Consider the following 18,997-nt stretch of genomic DNA (forward strand, 5'->3'; position numbering starts at 1 on the left):
TAAATTAAGTCATTGTTATTTTTAGTTATCTAATACCTGTGGCTGAATCTACCCCTGAATAATTAGTGTGTTCAGATAGCAGGCTGTTTGATAGCTGTTGTAAACTTGGGGGAATTGACAATTTCTGGAATTTACAACATTTTCTGTTCTGATCATCTAGTTCCAGCTTATTGTGCTATTGCCATTTTTCCTACATGCAGAATTCCCCTGAATAATTATGTTTTAGGGAGACAGCTGACGAACATGGTTTTCTCCCCAAATGAGAGAAACCAGAGTTGTAAACCTAAGTCAGTAACCAGAAAATAGAAACCTATGATGTTTTATAGTTCTGCTGGTTATATATGATCGTTGGACACAGAGGTGCAGAAATGCAGTTAGAAATTGAAGTTTGGGGGGGAGTCTATAAAATGGAAAGCATCTGGTGTGAAGTCTGTAAAAGACCACAATGTCAGGTCATTTCACGTTCTTTTTGTGAGCTTAAATTTGGCTTAATATAAATGGCTTCCAAGTTGTATTGCTTCCTTCTGTTCTGGAAGAGGGCATTAAAGCAGTCAGGAATATTGTAGCTCGGTAAAATCCCAGGAGGCTCAACACTGGCTAAGTATCATCTCCTCTCGTATTGAAAACGAAGTGATAATAGGGGATGAGCTTAGGGATAAGAAAAACACAGAGATAAAGTAAAACCCGTGATACTCAGAGAGGAAGCTTTACACGTTTTTCTGAAGATGATACAAGTCTGAGGAATCCCTCCCCCCCCTTTCTGCAAACAATCGAAGACTGAAAGAATAGAACCACTTTCTTTTCTTTTTTTTTTAATTAAAAAATATTTTTAAAAAATTTTTGGGTCACACCCAGCAATGCACTCCTGATTCTGTGCTCAGGAATTACTCCTGGGGGTGCTCAGGGGACCATATGGGATGCTGGGAATCGAACCCAGGTCGGCCCCGTGCAAGGTAAACGCCCTACCTGCCGTACTATTGCTCCAGCCCCACCGCTCTCTAATTTCCTCTTTTTTTTCCTCATAGAGAGGCAAAAACCTTTCTTATAGAAAATGGAAAAGTGAGCATCATCCAAAAAAACCCTAATATAGATTTGATTGTAATCGGGATCTATGATGCTCGTACGGGAAACTCACCTCTGACCTTCTCCTGACTCTTATGAAGGCACAGACATGGTTTGCCTTTATTTTCAACATCACTTCCTTTCGCCACAGTTCACCAAAACCCTGTGTCCCATCAGATTCCAGATTTCATAATTTCCTGTGCTTTTTTTTTGGGGGGGGGGAGCGGGAGGCGGTGTTTAAAATTATTCTAGTCCAATTTTAAACTCCAGTATAACTAATTAAAAACATTGCTCTTCTCCCACGCCCAGTGGGAAGGCTTCACTGGGAAAAAGTCTTTTTCCCTTCTCTTCCCCGTCTTCTACTCTTCCAACATATTAGAAGGAAGGGGATGGAAAAGGATGGAATATCCCTATCGGTGCCCTTGTCGTTCACTCGCTATTGCTGCCGCAGTTTCCCCAGTCAGCATTGCCAGGTGTCCCCGCATGCCCGCTCTCTTCTAAGCCTGTGCTTAGATATTGTAGTGGTCTCACAAGAAGCATCTCCATTGGAGCTGCTTTTTTTTCCTTTTCTTTTTTAAATTTTTATTAGTCAAACACCATGAGATACAGTTGTAGACTTGCTACAATGATCGAGTACCCATCCCTCCACCAGTGCCCATTCTCCACCACTACTAATCTCAGTATCCCTCCCACCCCCCACCCCCCCAATCCCACCCTACCTCTGTAGAAGGGCATTGATGTGAGGGGAGTTCCCAATCTGTCTCCTGCAGCCTCTCTCAGCAGCCCCCTCTAGTGGTGTGTCCTCGAACCTACCTCCGTTGGCACCCTCTTGCCCCCCCAGCGTTTCTCTTTCCAGGGATGCCTGTCAAGTGTTTCAAGACGCCTTCACTATTTAAATTTTGGAAATTCTCGCATCTTCGCCCTCCCCCTCCCCCCACTCCGTGGGAGTTTAGCGCGTTCTGCTGTTGGTCTCCCCTACCCGCCTCTGGCTAGTTCTCTCAAAGTACCAGGATAGATGATGAACACAAGAAAAATCTGGCAGTTCTCAGATTTTTGCTCGGAAGCATCAACTTGGAGCTTTGTTAGACAGACAAAGCTCAGGCCTGGGGTGGGCAGGCATTATCTGTGTCAGCATGTCTTACAGGTCAGTGGTCTTTATTTTGTTTTATCATATATTTTTTTTATTAAATCACAGTGAGACACACAATTATAAAGTCATTCATGATTTGGTTTCAGTCATATAATGTTCCAACACCCATCCCTTCACCAGTGAACGTTTTCCACCGTCAACGTCCCCCAGTTTCCCCTCCCACCCCACCACGACAGGCACTTTTCTCTGTCTGTCTGTCTGTCTGTCTGTCTCTCTCTCTCTCTCTCTCTCTCTCTCTCTCTCTCTCTCCCCCTCCTCTTGGGAATTGTGGTTTGCAATACAGATACTGAAAGGTTATCATGTATATTCCTATACCTACTTTCAATACTCAGTTCTTGTCCAGGGTGACCATTTCTATTATTGTCATAATGGTCCCTTCTCTATCTCTATCCTAACTCCCCTTTGCCCCCATCCCCTACTCCACCTCCTTACACACACACATACACACAAACACACGCACACACACACACACACACTCTTGTAGCAAGCTTCCAGCCATTGAAGGTCAGTGGTCTTTAACCTCTGGTCTGCAGACCAGGGCTGGTTCACAGGCATTAGAACGTTGAAAACCTCTGGTCTGCTGCCTTGGTTGGGATTGTTGGTCTGTGAGCCAGTATATCAGACAGGGGTTGGTCCACAGATTTGAGCAACACTGCCATTTAGTCGACCTTCTCTGGATCATGGCCCTCTGTCCACTTGCTGCCCTCCAATCCTACCAGTTGGCCCCATAGGTGATGCTGTGGCCCCCTGTTATGTGATTTTCGCCAGTGTCCACCTTGGGCTATTCTGGGGCCCCACAGGAAGACCACCTAGACCCTGGTTGCTGGTTGAGAAATGGTTCCACCAATGGCCAGAACTAGAAGGTAGAACAGGTGTTCTTGAGGGCAAGACCCAGGCGTTAGTTCAGATTTTTTTTTCAATTTAGAGACATATTGAAAAAACAAAACAAAACAAAACATGGGTGAGGAATCAAGACTCAGGTTGGGAGATTAGGGGCCCAGGCAAGCTCATCGCATTGTTAGGATGGAGCAGTGGCAGCTACAGGAAAGAAAAGAGACGGTAATTATCTACAGTACTACCTGCTCTCAGGAAGAAACAAACTGGTTTTAGAGTGTGGATCGGCCTGGTGGGGAAGAGGGAAGGTGGAACTTTGATCCTGTTTTGAGAGGAAGGAGAGAGAACAAGGCAGTTGGTAGTAAGTTTCTGTTCACCTTTTGTAGATTTACTATGGGAATAAAATATTGGTGGGTCAGGGATGAGACTTAGTGGATGAATAAAATATTGGTGGGTCAGGGATGAGACTTAGGCCTGGCATATAGGAGGCCCTGGGTTCAGTCCCCAGCATTGCAAAGGGGAGAAGGAAGGGGCAAAGAAATAACTCGAAGGAGCTGGGGTACACGCTTTGCCCACTGAGCACCACCTTTGATCCCCAGTGCCGTGTGGTGCCCTGAAGAAGTAACCCCTGAGCATCAAGTTGGGAGTAGCTCCTGAGCACGGCCAGGGGTGGCCTCCAAGCTGCTCCCCCCACCACTGTCACTGTCACTGTTCTCCCATTCATCAATTTGCTTGAATGGGCACCAGTAATGTCTCCATTATGAGACTTGTTACTGTTTTTGGCATATTGAATACGCCATGGGGAACTTTCCAGGCTCTGCCATGCGGGTGGGATACTTTCTGTAGCTTGCCGGGCTCTCCAAGAGGGGCGGAGGAATCGAACCTGGATTGGCCGCGTGCAAGGCAAACGCCCTACCCGCTGTGCTATCGCTCCAGCCCCCCCCACCCCCACACTAAAAAAAAAAGTAATGAAAAAGGAAAGGAAGAAAAGGGAAAGAGGGAAGGAGACAAAAAAGGTTGATATCTTTGGAGTAGGAATATAAAACTCCTAAACCAAACTTGTTCACTTGCACACTCACAAATGTTCCTGTCCAACCACATCTAGGGGGCCTTTTGGGCTTGAAACTTTAGTGTTTGTTTGTTTGTGGGGTTTTAGGACGTTACCTGGCAGTGCTCAGGAGTGACCTCTGAGTGTTCTTGGAGACCAAATATGAGGCTTGGCTGCATGGAGGCAAGTCCCTCCTGAAGTGTCTCTCTAGTCCTGGGCTGTAGGATTTAAGGATATTTCACTAGAGTACACAGTTCATCAATGATTTTGATAAAACTAGAGTACATTGCCGTTATTCTGATAAATACTTAATAGCATTTTTTAGAATCTGAGTTTTAAAAGAACAAGATGTAGCCTCTCATTCAATCGATGTTTGTGCCTTTACCAAATCCTGGTTTGCATTAAAACTTTTATTTCAGGAGGGGATTGTAAAGGAAGATATTGACAAATAGGCTTAGATACATCTGGAATCTTTCAAACTGTTGGATGCATTTCTGGGTAGTTTTTAGGCTTAAATTTGAATTGAAGTTGATACCACCTTTATGCTAAAATTTGCTTCTTGAAAATAATTATTATAGGAATTACCCCCTTTGGTGCTTGGGCAGGGGCGACCTTGGGGGTCACTCCTAGTGGTTCTCAGCCCAGTGATAGTAAGCTGGTTGGTTAACTGCTATAGCTGATGTTGCCTGGGCGGGGGAGGGGACATGTGCCTGGGGAGGGACAGGGGGGCATGGGGAAGGTGAGGGGACAGGCATCTGGGGGAGGGGGAGAGACATGTCCCAGAGACCATGTGGTGTCAAGGATCAAACTTGGGGTTTTGCACAGGGTGCGTATTTATCCTACCACTGAACTCCTTCCCTTTCTCCTAAAATCTCCTCTCTAGGGCCAGAGTGATAGCACAGCGGGGAGGGCATTTTGCACGCGGTTGACCCAGGTTCAATCCCCGGCATCCTAATGGTCCCCCAAGCACCACCAGGAGAGATTCCTGAGTGTTGAGCCAGGAGTAACCCCTGAGCATTGCTGGGTGTGGCCCAAAAAGCAAAACAAACAAACAAAACACCCTATTCTCTAACGTATTGCATTCATGTCTGGATAGATTTGTTATCTCATGTTTTAGTAGCTTTGTTGCTGTTGTTATTTATTTTTGTAGCTTTTGAAAACTTCAGACTTGGCATTCTTATTTAAATGTCTTTGGTTATTTCAAATCATACTTTAAGCTTTTTCAGGTAAAACTTTTATCATCTTTTATTATTTTTGTCTTGGTTTTGAGGCCACACCTGAATGTGCTCAGGGCTCCTGGCTTTATGGCCGGGGGCCCATACGGGCTGCTGGGCATGGGTTAAACTCAGGTTGGCAGAGTGCAAGGCACATGCCCTGCCTGTGTACTCTCTCTGGTCCTTTGACCACAATTTTTAAAATATAATGTAAATAGCCAGGCACGGTGGTAGGAGACTCTGCGTTGTTCTCTTCTAGAAGCTTGGTTTTATTTATTTATTTATTTATTTATTTTTAAGTTTTTTAAAAATTTTTATCAGTGAAGCACCATGAGGTACAGTTGTAGACTTACAAATTTTTGTGCTTGGGTTTCAATTATACAATAATCAAATACCAGAGGCTTGGTTTTAATAGTTTCTGGATCTTGGCCATTGGTGGGATTACACGGCAGTTGGTGGGTGTAACTGTCTAGTTCCTGGAAGATGGGGGATCTGGGTGGAGGAGGCCCAGTCCTGATCCAAGCAAACTTGGAGATCTCCGCCCCGGGTCCCGCACACCTTGGTTCCTGTGCAGGTTCTTTCATGTGTGAGGCTCATCTGAACGTGTGGAGAATGGTCTTAGCATGGCTACGGCTGGGTTCCAGAGGTCTTCAGCTGCTGAGGCTCTGCTCCCAGAAGCACGTGTCCACATTCGTGGCTGCGCGACCTCTTTTTGCTCTCAGAGAACCCGGCAGGCTACTGATAGTATCCTGCCTGCATATATGCCTGACTGGGAACACCTGTAAAGGTGATTAGAGGCTGCCCCAAAAGCCTCCATCCCTCTTGGAGAGCCCCGCAAGCTACTGAGAGTATCCTGCCCGCATGGCAGAGCCTGGCAAGCTACCCATGGTGTACTCGATATGCCAAAAACAGTAACAATGGTTCTGACCCTGAAAGAGCCCCCAATATGCCATCGGGCTTCACTAGCACATGACAGGGACGAATGGAGATGTTACTGGTGCCCGCTCGAGCAAATCCATGAACAACGGATGACAGTGACACAGTGAATGTAAATAGATCCTTGTTTAATGAAAGCAGTAAAGTGTCACTTATCTTTTTTTGGAGTTCATGGTTAATGTGAAATTTATGTGAAAGAGTGGATATATAAGAATATCAGAGGTTGTTTTGAAATTAATGAGAGGGACATAATCCTACAACATAATAAGACATACTTTAAACAAGCAATCACTAAAATGATATAATATTTGATTTCACTATTATAGCTAAAACTCATTTACAAATAACTAGCTATGATGAGAAGCTGGAAATTTCTATAATCATGAGTTTTGAATTTTCAAATATGAAAATTGTGACTTGTCATTAAAATATCACTGTATCTCATGAAATAGTTTTTCTTTTTTTAAAAAAGATCTCTTATTAAGTTGGAACTGACTTTGACTGACGCGCTGCCTACTGCGCTAAGGAGGCAACTTTGACACATAGAATAGTCGCTGTTTTGGATTGGAACTTAAAAATTTTACACTTACGTTTTAAAATTGCTGATTATAAGGAAAACCTTTCTGCCTGCTTGGTTGAGAAAAAAAATTGTGCATAGGATTTTTTTTTTAAATTCTTAATCTTAGGTGAGATGTATTAACATTCACTGTTATAAAGATCAATTTTGTGGGCCAGGAAGATGTCAGAGAGCTGGAGCTCATGATTGCATGTGGGAGCCCTGGGTTTGATCCCACAGTACGTGGTCCTCTGAGCACTGAACTGGGAGTAGCTGTGAGCACTGTAAGACATGACTTGAGAGAGGGAGAGGAAGGAAGGAAGGAAGGAAGGAAGGAAGGAAGGAAGGAAGGGGAAGGAAGGAAGAAGGGAAGAAGGAAGGGAGAGGAGGAGGAAGGGAGGAAGGAAGACATTTTTTCTTCATTTGACTTTTGTTCTGTTTCATTGTTTCTAACATGCCCAAAACAAGCCATGATATAAGCCCTGGTGGTTCTTAGTAGAATTTTATGATACTGACATTTTATCATATCTTTTGAATGAGCTGTAGGCTGTGATAATTATCCAAAATTATTCTGTGGATTATACTTACAATAAATTGATATTATCAGCGCATGCCCATGAATAAAATAACCCATTCAGCTAAAAATGTCGATGTGTTTTTCTCAACTTTCCAAGCTGCTGACAGGGCTTTGCTAGTTTTTCCCCCTCCATTAATCTGGTGCTAGAAGACAAGTGGCATCTCAAGCCGTAGATTTACAAAATTTATGAGAGAGAAAGTTTTAAATAGAGCATTAACTTGATTGTTGTGCAGATTAATAGGAGATATTGTTGTGTGAAGTGATACAGGTTATTTTTAAATAATACCTTTATTGTTATCTATTTCATAAATTTACCCTTTTAAATGTATTTTGAGGCTTGGAATGCATCTCAGTGATGGAGTACTTGCCTTGCATATGTGGAGTCTTTTTTTTTTCACTTTTTGGGTCACACCCGGTGATGCACAGGGGTTACGCCTGGCTCTGCACTCAGGAATCATTCCTGGCAGTGCTCGGAGGACCAAATGGGATGCTGCGAATCAAACCCGGGTCAGCTGCTTGCAAGGCAAATGCCCTACCTGCTGTGCTATTGCTCCAGCCCCATGTGTGGGGTCTTGGGTTTAATCCCTGGCACAGCGTAAGAATCCCTGTCCCTGTCCTTGTCCTCCTGTTGTTGATCAGTTTGTTCAGGCAGGCCCAGTAATGTCTCCATTGTGAGACTTGTTGTTACTGTGTTTGGCATATCAAATACGTAACGGGGAGCTTGCCAGACTTTGCCATGAGGGCGAGATACTCTCGGTAGCTTGAGGGGCAGAGGAATCGAACTCAGGTCGGCCGTGTCGGCCGCGTGCAAGGCAAATGCCCTACCCAAAGGTATATTGTTCGTGGATTTCTTTGGCATATCCAAAGTTCTGCAGCTACTGTGCAATTCTAGAATGTTCCCGTCTGCCCCCAGACACCCCGCAGGAGGCTCTGTGTGCCCTATCTGGCAACCGACATCTGCTTTCTGTTGACTTCCCTGCCGAGACATTTCACATAAATGGAATCAAACAATTTGTGGCCACATAATTTTTTAGTAGCAAAATATCTGAATCTAAGCCCAGAGATCCCAGCATTCTCACCAAATCAAGTTTGAGAAAAAAGCCAGTTATTTGGCTTGTTTGTTTGTTGGGGGTGGGGGTGGGGGTGGGGAGGTGGCAGCAGATTCGGATCATACCTGGAAATGCTCAGGGCTTAGTCCTGGATTTGTGCTCAGGAATCACTCCTGGTGGTACTCAAAGGACCCCATGTGATGCTGGGAATTGAGTCAGGATTGGCCGCATGCAGGGCAAGAGCCTTGTGCCCTATGCCAGCTCTGCCCTGCCCCTTCACCCCCAATTTAGTTTTATTACCAGACTGGATTCTACTTTCCAGGAAAATGGGTGAAAATTGAAAATTACACATTTGGTGTTGAAATTCATCAGTCCAACAGTACAAAATAATATGTGAAGAAACTGCTTTCAAAGTTGTAGGGTTCGAGAGCAGCTAGGGCATTTGCTTGTATGCAGCTGACCCGGGTTCCAGCCCTGGCATCCCATGTGGTTCCCCCAGGCACTCCCAGAAGTGCAGAGCCAGGATAGCTCTTGAGCCGTGGAGGTATGACCCACTCCTCCCACCTGCCAAAATAACTTTGCTGTTACTGTTGTCATCCTGTTGGGGTCTTTCTAGCGGAGCTCAGGAGGACCCATAAGCCAAATCAGGCAAAGACCCGGTGAAGCCATGCTCCTCTGGGCCTTCGGTGCAAGGGGCCCCCTGGCGCCCTGGTGGTGTTGAGGAGGCTCCAGGCCACACCAGGCAGTGTGTGATTAGGGGCCTCCAGGGCAGTACCCATTGATGCTTGGTAGACCAAGGAGTGCCAGGAAGTCAGCCAGGGTCTGTCACATGCAAGGACTTAACCTCTGGCTCTAAATTATTATTTTTATTATTATTGCTTTAGTTTTAGTTTTGGGGCCACACCTGGCTGTGCTCAGGGATTATTCCCAGCTCTCAACACAGTGATCACTCCCAGTAGGCTCCAGGAACCCTGTGTGGTGCCAGGGATTGAACCCCAGTCAGCCGAAAGCAATCAAGTGTACCCACTGTACTATCTCTCCGCCCCAATTTTTTTTTAAAACTTTTCATTGTTGATTTTGGTTTTGGGGCTATCCCCGGTGCTTGGGGGCCAGTGCCATATTCCATGTGGTGCTGGGGCTGGAACTTGGGCCTCTGGCAAGCAGAGCCCACACGTCTGTTTGTCGCCCTGTGCGCTCTCGCAGACCCCGTCTAGAATTATCAATGTTACCGTGAGGAATGTGGAATAGAAACTGGTACAAGAAAACCCCTTAAAGTAGTCAATGGATATACTAAGAATAATTGCAGACATGAGTTACATCTTTAACCCACTTGGCAGTTTTCTCCCAATTCAACTTTTCCTGTTTATAGTATATAGCTAACATGGAAAGTTCACTTTTGCCAGTGTTCTATAGCAGATGGCTATCAAATAATTGTGTTAGATGGTAAAAATTGATGCCTGTTTTTTTTTTGGGGGGGGGAGGGAGAGCAGGGGTTGGATCTTATGAATTATCTCCAATGTAGGAAAGATGGTATTTGTTTTGTATATACTTTTAGAACAGAGATTTCCAAATTTATTTGGATTACCGCCCTCCTTCTCAGGGATAATCAGCGTATTACTGAGCGCCTCTCGGAAATTCAGCTTCTTTAAGTGAGTGAACAGAAAAATTGCAGTGCCTTCTCATCCCCACGGACACAATTGCTCAACTTTGGAAAACACTGATTTGAATTAGAACAAAAATGGGGGTCAGGAACGTGGCCTACCAGCAGGACACATGTCTTGTCTGTGTCCTGGGTTCCATCCCGGGCAGTGTGGCCCCATGTGCACTGCGGGTGTGATGGTGGTTAACCTTAATTAAGCACAACTAGTGTGGCACAGATGACGCTGGCACCTCCATCCCCTATAGGGTCCCAGAATATCCAGACCCTAAGTAAGCACCTATAGTGTAGCCTTTATCTATCTATCTGTCTTAAAGAAGGCTAATCTTTATTTATTTATTTAATTTATTTTGCTTTTTGGATCACTCCCGGCGTTGCACAGGGGATACTCCTGGTTCTGCACTCAGGAATTACTCCTGACGGCGCTTGGGGGACCATATTGGATGCTGGGAATCGAACCCAGGCCACCGCGTGCAAGGCAAACGCCCTACCTGCTGTGCTATCACTCCAGCCCTCTGGTGTAGTCTTTATTTGAAAAAAAAAAAATCTGGCTATTGTAAAGAGTGCTGCGATGAACAAACAAGTGCAGGTGTCACTTTGACTATACGTTTTTGCCTCTCTGGGATATATTCCCAGGAGTGGTATTGCTGGGTCCAATGGGAGCTCAATTTCTAATTTTTTGAGAATCGTCCATACTGTTTTCCATTGAAACCCAAGCACAAAATTTGTAAGTCTACGACTGTAAGTCTACAACTTAAGACTACAAAATTTGTAAGTCTACAACTGTAAGTCTGCAACAAAATTTGTAAGTCTACATGGTATCTCACTAATAAAAATTAAAAAAAAAAAAGAAAAACCCAAAACTTTATGGGAAATCTCTTCATGATCTAAATTGCTGGCACTTAATTTGGTGGTCAGAATATCCACTGCTTGACTGGTCCTTAAACTTCTGAAGTAGGAAGGAAAAGCCCTTACTTTGTAAAACAGGATGGCCCAAGAGGCAGCACTTAAAAAAATTAACATATGAATGTTTTGACTCTCCTACTTAAGACAGCCTGTCAGTTTGGCAGCTCGGAGCCCTTTATTTCTGTGTCTTCTCCCTTTTTCATTTTTCTGTTTTGACAAATGAGATTGTACTTTTGACAAGTGATTTGTACTTCATCTAAGGATTTCGTCGTGTTTTTAATTTATTTATTAAACCATCTAAAGATCGTTTTATCCACCCATTTTTAGATCATGTAAGATTCTGCCTAAGACAAATGAAAATAGAAAGTGATAGTCCTGGAGTTCTTGCAATAAAAGATGATTGAGCACCAATTATTATCCGACTGATATTGCATATTTTTAAGACGCCTGTATTTCTTTCAGTTTATCATCTTTGGACTTGGGCCTGGCCATAGGGCCGAGTTAGGGGAAATGGGCCTTTCTTTGAACTACGTGCCGTGCTGTTTAGAACCGCGGGTACTAATACTTATGAAAGTATCCCTTAACAAAAGACCCTGCACCGCGCTGAAAGTGGGTCCACAAAAGGAAATCCCGCGCACTTAATCTTACCGCTTCACTGATATTAAAGTCTTTCACTCATTCAGCAAATGTTTCAAGGCGAGCCTAATAAGCACCTCGCACTGTTCTAAATACTGGACTTGGAGGGCTGAGCGCGGCTGACCGCTCTCCATGGACCGTCCACGCTGTTGGGTGGCGCCGCCGAGATCAAAGGAGTCAATAGTGTGATTTCAAAGGACAGTCAGTGGTTGGAAGAAAAATGAAGTCATAGCCTATATTGAGTGGGGAGTTGAGTTCTTTTTGGCCCAGGAGATCTCTCGGAGGACTCGCTGTGTGAAAAGAAATATGAATATTGAGAAGGAAATAGCTCTTCTGGAGGGAAGAACTGCAGGCAGGCATTGTTGCAACCAATAAAGGCATGAAAGAAGCCTCAGGTATGCCTGGCCTCTGCCGGGCAGGGGGAAATAGGGTGAGTGAGGTGGATGAATGGTTGTGTGCGTCATAGTAATGTGTGAGGGCCATGTGGGTCAAAGTCTCTTTGTGTGAAGGGAATCCAGCCTCCCACTTTTTTTAATAAGAGATGATAGATATGCTGGGAGTGGGGTCACACCTGGTGATGCTCAGGGGCTGTTCCTGATTAAGCTCAGGAGTGACCCCTGGTGGTACTCAGGGACCCAGCCAGGGTCACAGCCAACACAACGGCCTGGAAGGCAAACGGCATGACTCCTGGACTGTATCTCTCTGTCCCCAAATGGAATTATTTTTGTGTTATTTATCACTTTTTTTTAACGTTGCAGAGCTGTAATAATACACTTTGAGGCAAATGAGGTTCAATTACGGTCCCACCACCAGTGTCAACATTCCTTCACCTCAGTCCCCAGGCTCCTTTCCCCTGTCCAGCCCACCTCCTTGACAGGCAGATTTTAAAGTTTTATTATTTAGTATTATTATTTTATCATTATTTTACTTTTGGGCTGTGACTCCAGACAGAATCCAAGGAGGAATTTTTACAGTTTCCTCCCTGGGTTTCATAGAGCCTTATTTAACCCTTTTATGTGAGCCTCTGAAAGCACCAAGTCAGTCTTAGGAGGGCACAGGAAAGGCGTGAAGGGTTAGTCACTAGAGTTTGGGCCCCATGCTTTCAGCAGCGTTGACACATAGATACCACACCTCTACAGCACGAAAATGTTCCAGGTCCCTGTCTTTGCTCTGTGTTAGTCCAGATCACCCCATTCTCATCCCCTCTTCATTTCTCTCCTTTCCTGACCTTTCCATCTCTGTAATATAGGGCCAAGGATTTATCCATGCAAAGGGAATTATTCAATGTTCTTCCTTCCTTCCTTCCTTCCTTCCTTCCTTCCTTCCTTCCTTCCTTCCTTCCTCTCTCTCTCTTTCTTTTTTTCTTTCCTTCCTTCTTTTTCTTTTTCTTTTTTTTAAATCGTGGGCCACATCCAGTTGTGCTCAGGTGTTACTCATGACTCTGAACTCTAGGATCACTCCTGGCCATCCTCAGGGATCATACGGGGTGCCAGGGATTGAATCTAGCAGGCAAGGCAGAAGCCTTACTCATTGTATCATTTCTTCAGCCCTTAAAATGGGTTTTAAAATGAACTTAAAAAGCGTGATTCTGTAGAAGTGCACCCTACAGAAGGATCATTCTGACGACATCGAGAGACCGAAGCTCAAGAAGCAAAGTGGAAACTACTGCAGTGGTTCAGCTGATATTCATGACCTCTGGGGCTGAAGAGAAAGGGGCCAAGGCGAGGAGAAGGAGCAGGCAAATTTGTGTTGGAATTTGTAGGTAAAGAGCCGAGGGCTTGCAACGTTGGGGGTGCAGAGAGGAGAGAATCGAAGGTTGCCAAAACTTGTGGTGTGAACTGCTGTATGACCAGAGGTGCCGTTCACTGAGGTAAAATCAGGATTCTTGGCGGCAACCCAGAGTTTTGTGCCTGCTACATGAGAGTTTTGTTGGGCATCTTAGCGGAGATGTCGGCCAGCGGTTCCCCTTCTCAGCAGTTGCACAGCTCTGAGCGAGGCATTTGTGGCATCAGTCCAGGCTCATCAAGCACGAGACAGTATGTTGAGGCTTGAAGCCGGTGGAGATCTCTGGAGGAATAATTCTAGGCAGCGAGAAGGTGGACCTGTGCTTAGTGCTCTCCAGCAGACACGTCTCTGACATAGATCTGTAAGCAGGAGCAAAACCCTGTTCAGGATAAGCAAAGGCAAGTGTCCCTGCGTGGCTCCGTTGGGAGAACCGGTTGCAGGTAACAAACCAACGGTGACTGTCTGAAGCAAAAGGAGCTTGGATCTCAGCCTAAGGTGCCACAGTGACTGTTGCATCCTGGGTGCCGGAGCTGGACCCATGACAGCTGAGCTGCATTGGCGGCAACCCAGTTGCCTTAATACCGGTGAGCCAAGGTACTGCTTTCTCCAGTGACTGCCGCTGGGTGAATTCTGTGACTGTTACTTGTGTCACTTGTTTCCTCTTCAAAGGTCTGCTGAAGAAAGAACTGGGCTTATGTCTTTGTCTGCGCTGTCAAGGTGCGCGCGTGTGCGTGTGTGTATGTATGTGTGTGTATGTGTGTGTGTGTGTGAGAGAGAGAGAGACAGACAGAAAGAGAGAGGTTGTGTGCATGTGTGTGTGTGAGAGAGAGACACACACACACATACACACCCCCCTGGGTGGAGTGTGTATGAGAGAGAATGAGATAGTGAGCTGGAATGTGTGTGTGTGTGTGTGTGTGTGTGTGTGAGAGAGAGAGAGAGAGAGAGAGAGAGAGAGAGAGAGAGAGAGACAGAGAGACAGAAAGAAAGAGAGTTGTGTGTATGTGTGTGTGTGTTTGAGAGAGAGAGACACACACACACCCCTGGGTGGAGTGTGTATGAGAGAGTGAGATAGTGAGTTGGATGGGGTGTGTGTGTGTGTGTGTGTTTGTGTGTGAGAGAGAGAGAGAGAGGCAGAGAGAGAGGCAGAGACAGAGAGGGAGAGCGAGAGAGACAGAGCGAGAGAGCTGGATGGTGTGTGTGTGTGAGAGAGAGTGAACTGGGAGGTGTGTGTATATGTGTGTGTATGTGTGTGTGTGAGCGTGCACTTATGTGTGAGAGAGTTAATATTTTAGTTTTCTTTCTGAGAAAGAGTTCCTTCATCCTGCCAGCACTCAGATAATGAGGGAGGTACCCTCCCTACCCCACCCTCCCCAGAAACAAAAACAAAAACAGAGGAGGGAATTCAGATACCAGACAGTTCAGTTACCACCGTAAAAATGTGTCAGTTGGTGAATGTAATCCATTTGGTTGCTTATAAACTTAAAATTATGAAGTTAGCAACAAGTTCATAGAGGGCCTCCAGATGGCCCTAGGAATAGCTTCCCTTTATAGACTTGCCTCCCATCCCTTTTTCTTCCCTGGGGTCGAGGAGGACCCACATCCCCTTTGTCTCGTCTCTCCAGAGCCTTAGAAACACTCCTGCAAGTCCCCAGCTCATGCATCTTTCTTAGGTACAATTTACATGTCAAACAGACATGCACACAGTTATCCTACATACTACATATGGTTGTTTTTTTCCTCCCTTTGTTTCTTTAGGAATCCAAAGTTGCATATTCTGACCCAGATACCTGACAACTAAATATGTTCACGATAAATTCTGCGATTTTTTTTTATTAAAGAATACATTTACTGAAAATTTCCCCAGATTGACAAATTACACCACAGGAAAATTACACATGCTCTGGAGTTATGGCTGCCTGGAAGAAAGAAGTATCCCCATTTAATCAGATTTATATGAGAAAAAATGTATAGCACAGCTGCAACATTCTTATGATACAAAATTAATTGCTTGTCAGAAAGATAACAAAGGATGTCCAGGGTAACACCCGTGTTCTTTAATAAGCATCTCCGGAGGATGGGTCACTGCATGCTTGATTTTTGTTTTCCTTCAGAGTTAAACTTTATCATAATTTACTCGTAAATTGTTTTCTTCCGTCAAGATTTTTTTTCTTTTGTTTGGGGGCCACTTCCAGTGGTGGTACTATGGGTTGAATCTGGCCTTCTGCATGCAAAGTCTGTGTCCTGCAAACTATCTCCTCAGACCCCAAATCTTTTTTGTTGTTGTTGTTTTGTTTTTGTTTTGGGGCCACACCCAGCGATGCTCGGGACTTACTCCTGGTTCCTGTGCTCAGGGATCATTCTTGGCAGGGGGATTATATGGTGTGACACAGATCGAACCTGGGTTGGCCACATACAAGGCAAGCTGTTACACCACCTACTTCCTATACTATCACTCTGGGTCTCAAATTTTGTGTTATAAGCTTGGTAAGGTTTAGGGTTTACCCTGGTCTAGACTAGTTGACCCCTAGACTAGACCAAGGGTTTATACGTGGATGGTCATGGAGAGTATCATGCTAAGTGAAATGAGTCAGAAAGAGGGTCAGACATAGAATGACTGCACTCATCTGTGGAATATAAAATAACAAAATATAAGACTGACACCCAAGGACGGTAGACCCAAGGAATATTGCTCCATAGTTGGAAGCCTGTCACATGAACCGGGGGAGAAGGCAGCTGGAATAGAGAAGAGATCACTAAGTCAGTGATGGTTGGAGGAATCGTGCGGGATGGGAGATGTGTGCTGAAAGTAGATAAAGGACCAAACGTGGTAGCCTCTATATTGCAAACCAGGATACCCCAAAGCAGAGAGAGAGTATGGGGAAAATTGTCTGCCATAGAGGCAGGGGGAAGGCTGGAAAGGGGGTTGGTATACTGGGGACATTGGTGGTGGAGAATGTGCACTTGTGGAGGGATGGGTGTTTGATCATTGTACGACTGAAACTCAAACACTGTAACTGTATCTCATGGTGATTCAATTAAAAAAAATTTAAAAAAAAAAGAAGAAAGAACATGAGTGTTGGTCCAAGCTGACTGGTTGAATGGGCCAGTCTTGCAGCCTGGGGGAATTCCTGTCTCCAAGGAATTTCTGCTTTCCTTGGCTGAGCTCACCTTCCATCCTGCATCCTCATCCTAAGCCCAGACCCTGTGCCGGTGTGCATTTCTGAAGCCATGGGGGCGGGGGGGGGGGAATCTTAAGGTTTACCTCATTTGTTTTTGTTTCCCTCAAGGTTCAGAGCGCTGTTCGAGTATTGTCCGAAACAGTATTTTTTTTTTCTCCTTTATTGTCCACCCAATTTGCTAGTTCTCTCAGGCACGTAAGCCTGGTTCCTGCCACTCCATCAGAAATGGAATCAGAAGTCCTATAAGAAAAACGATGACACCACTGAAATTTAATAGCGGCAGTTCTGGCACGTCGTCCCCCTTAAGCGCACAATCCAGGGAGAAGAGCTTCACATATAGTACATGTGTAATGAGAAGTAATTTAGCCTTGTTGACAACTGTATTTTGGTTAGTTGCAGTTACTCTCTCCATTTTGCAGAGTTGGAAATGGAGGGACCCCAAACGGAAGTAGTACAGGATTACACAGTTTATGATGGAGTTAAAAGTTGAACCAGGCTGAACCAGCAAATAAAAATTGCTGCCTCTGGCCAGGGAAGTGGCACAAGTGGCCCTAGGTGTTTTTTGTTTCCTTTTGTTTCGGTTTTGATTTATTTTTTATTTTTTATTTTTTTTATTAGTGAAACACCATGAGGTACAGTTGTAGACTTACAAATTTTTGTGCTTGGGTTTCAGTTATACAATGATCAAGTACCCACCAAATACCCCATCAAGTACTCCTGGTGGTGCTCAGGGGACCCTATAGGATGCGGGGGATTCAACTCTGGTAGGCCATGTGCAAGACAAGTATCTTACAGTCTTTCAGGCCCCCAAGTGGCTGTAGTTTCAGTTCCATCCAATTCCCCAATACCAAATGGTGTTCCCTGACCTCGGCCACCAGATGTGACTTTTATAAAATAAAATTAAAATTGCTACCTCCAGAAATTGGGTAGGTCTCCTACCCCGTACAAGCTAGGCAGTGAATTACATTATGTTTATAACATTGCTCAAAATTTACCTTTTTTTTTTTTACTGCTCTCTCTGTCTCCCTCATTCTGTCTCTCTCCCTACCCCCTTCATACCCCCTTCTCCGTCTCCTACACTCTTCTTCCATCCCTCCCTCCTTGTCCCACACTCCATTCAGAGTAGAATAATCTTTTTCTTAGAGGCCACACCTGGCAGTGTTCAGGGGTTAATCCCAGCTCTGCACTAAGGAATTACTGTTGGCAGTGCTTGGGGGACCCTAGGGGGGTGCTGGGGAGTGAACCCGGGTCGGCCTTCTGCAAGGCAAATGCTCTCCCCGCTGTACTAGTGCTCTGGCCTCAGAAGAATAGTCTTTTATCCTACAGCTCACATCATCAAATTTCTTTAGCACTTAACTCCAGACCTTACTACTATATACATTTTCCATATCCCATACATATATTTCTTCTCACTTCCTCAGACTCTTAAGTCGCAAACTCGGTTCTGTCTTCTTATTTAGTGACCCATATCACTAGGATATGTGTTTCATGCGGAGGATCACTTTCATTTTGAGCACTGTAGCACTGTCCTCCCGTCGTTCATAGATTTGCTCGAGCGGGCACCAGTAACGTCTCACAACAAATGGTGAGACTTGTTACTGTTTTTGGCATATTGAATATGTCACGGGTAGCTTGTGGGCGAGATACTCTCGGTAGCTTGCCGGACTCTCCAAGAGGTGTGGAAGAGTCGAACCCGGGTCGGCCATGTCGGCTGCCTTTTGAACCCAGGTCGGCCATGTCGGCCGCGTGCAAGGCAAACGCCTTACCTGCTGTGCGATCGCTCCAGATCGTATAAATCTTCCATTTTGAGGATCACTTTAAAATCCTCCCCACCCACTCTCTGTTTTTGTTTTGGGGTCATGCCTGGTGATGCTCTGGGGTAACTGCTGGGAGCAAGGGGAAGGGGATGGTGGGACACCATATGGGAATGGGAACCCGGATCAGCGACGTTACCTAACATGTTGTTTCTGTTGCCCGGCATCATAACCTTTTCATTCTCTTTTCGTTCGCTTTGGGTTTTGGGCCACACCTAGTGAGACTGAGGGGTTACTCCAGGCTCTGCACTCAGGAATTACTCCTGGTGGGGCTCAGTGGACCTATAGGATGCTGGGGATGGAACCAGGGTCAGCCAAGAGCAAGGCAAGTACCCTCCCTCTTGTAACCATTGTTCTGGCCCAGCCTTTTCATTCTTTGTTGTTCAGTTGCATCAGGAACGTAATTGGTTTTTCTATTAGTATTTTGCCTGGGCCAGGGAGATTGATCAAAAGGATGAACCTGCCTGTCCCTTTGCATGCCCGGATCCTGGTTTGATCCCAGCACCATGGAGAGTGGCCCCTGAGCATTGCAAAAGAAGAAGGAGAAGGAGAAGGAGAAGGAAGAGAAAAGGCTTTAAAAAATACTCTGTT

The 18,997-nt window shown here is 45.2% G+C and overlaps 1 protein-coding gene and 1 non-coding gene across 2 annotated transcripts in view; one reads left to right on the top strand and one right to left on the bottom strand.

The window, feature by feature from the left end:
* The window catches only part of TTC28 (tetratricopeptide repeat domain 28), a 716,021-nt gene that overhangs the window by 200,244 nt on the left and 496,780 nt on the right, over nucleotides 1–18,997 (top strand). The gene's annotated exons all lie outside the window — the stretch shown is intronic.
* On the bottom strand, nucleotides 12,559–12,681 carry LOC130025914 (small nucleolar RNA SNORA26). Its single transcript, XR_008792819.1, has one exon. It is a non-coding gene; the product is annotated as a small nucleolar RNA SNORA26 (small nucleolar RNA).

Source organism: Sorex fumeus, unplaced genomic scaffold (assembly GCF_029834395.1).
Source record: "Sorex fumeus unplaced genomic scaffold, SorFum_2.1 ptg000032l, whole genome shotgun sequence".
Lineage (NCBI taxonomy): Eukaryota > Metazoa > Chordata > Mammalia > Eulipotyphla > Soricidae > Sorex > Sorex fumeus.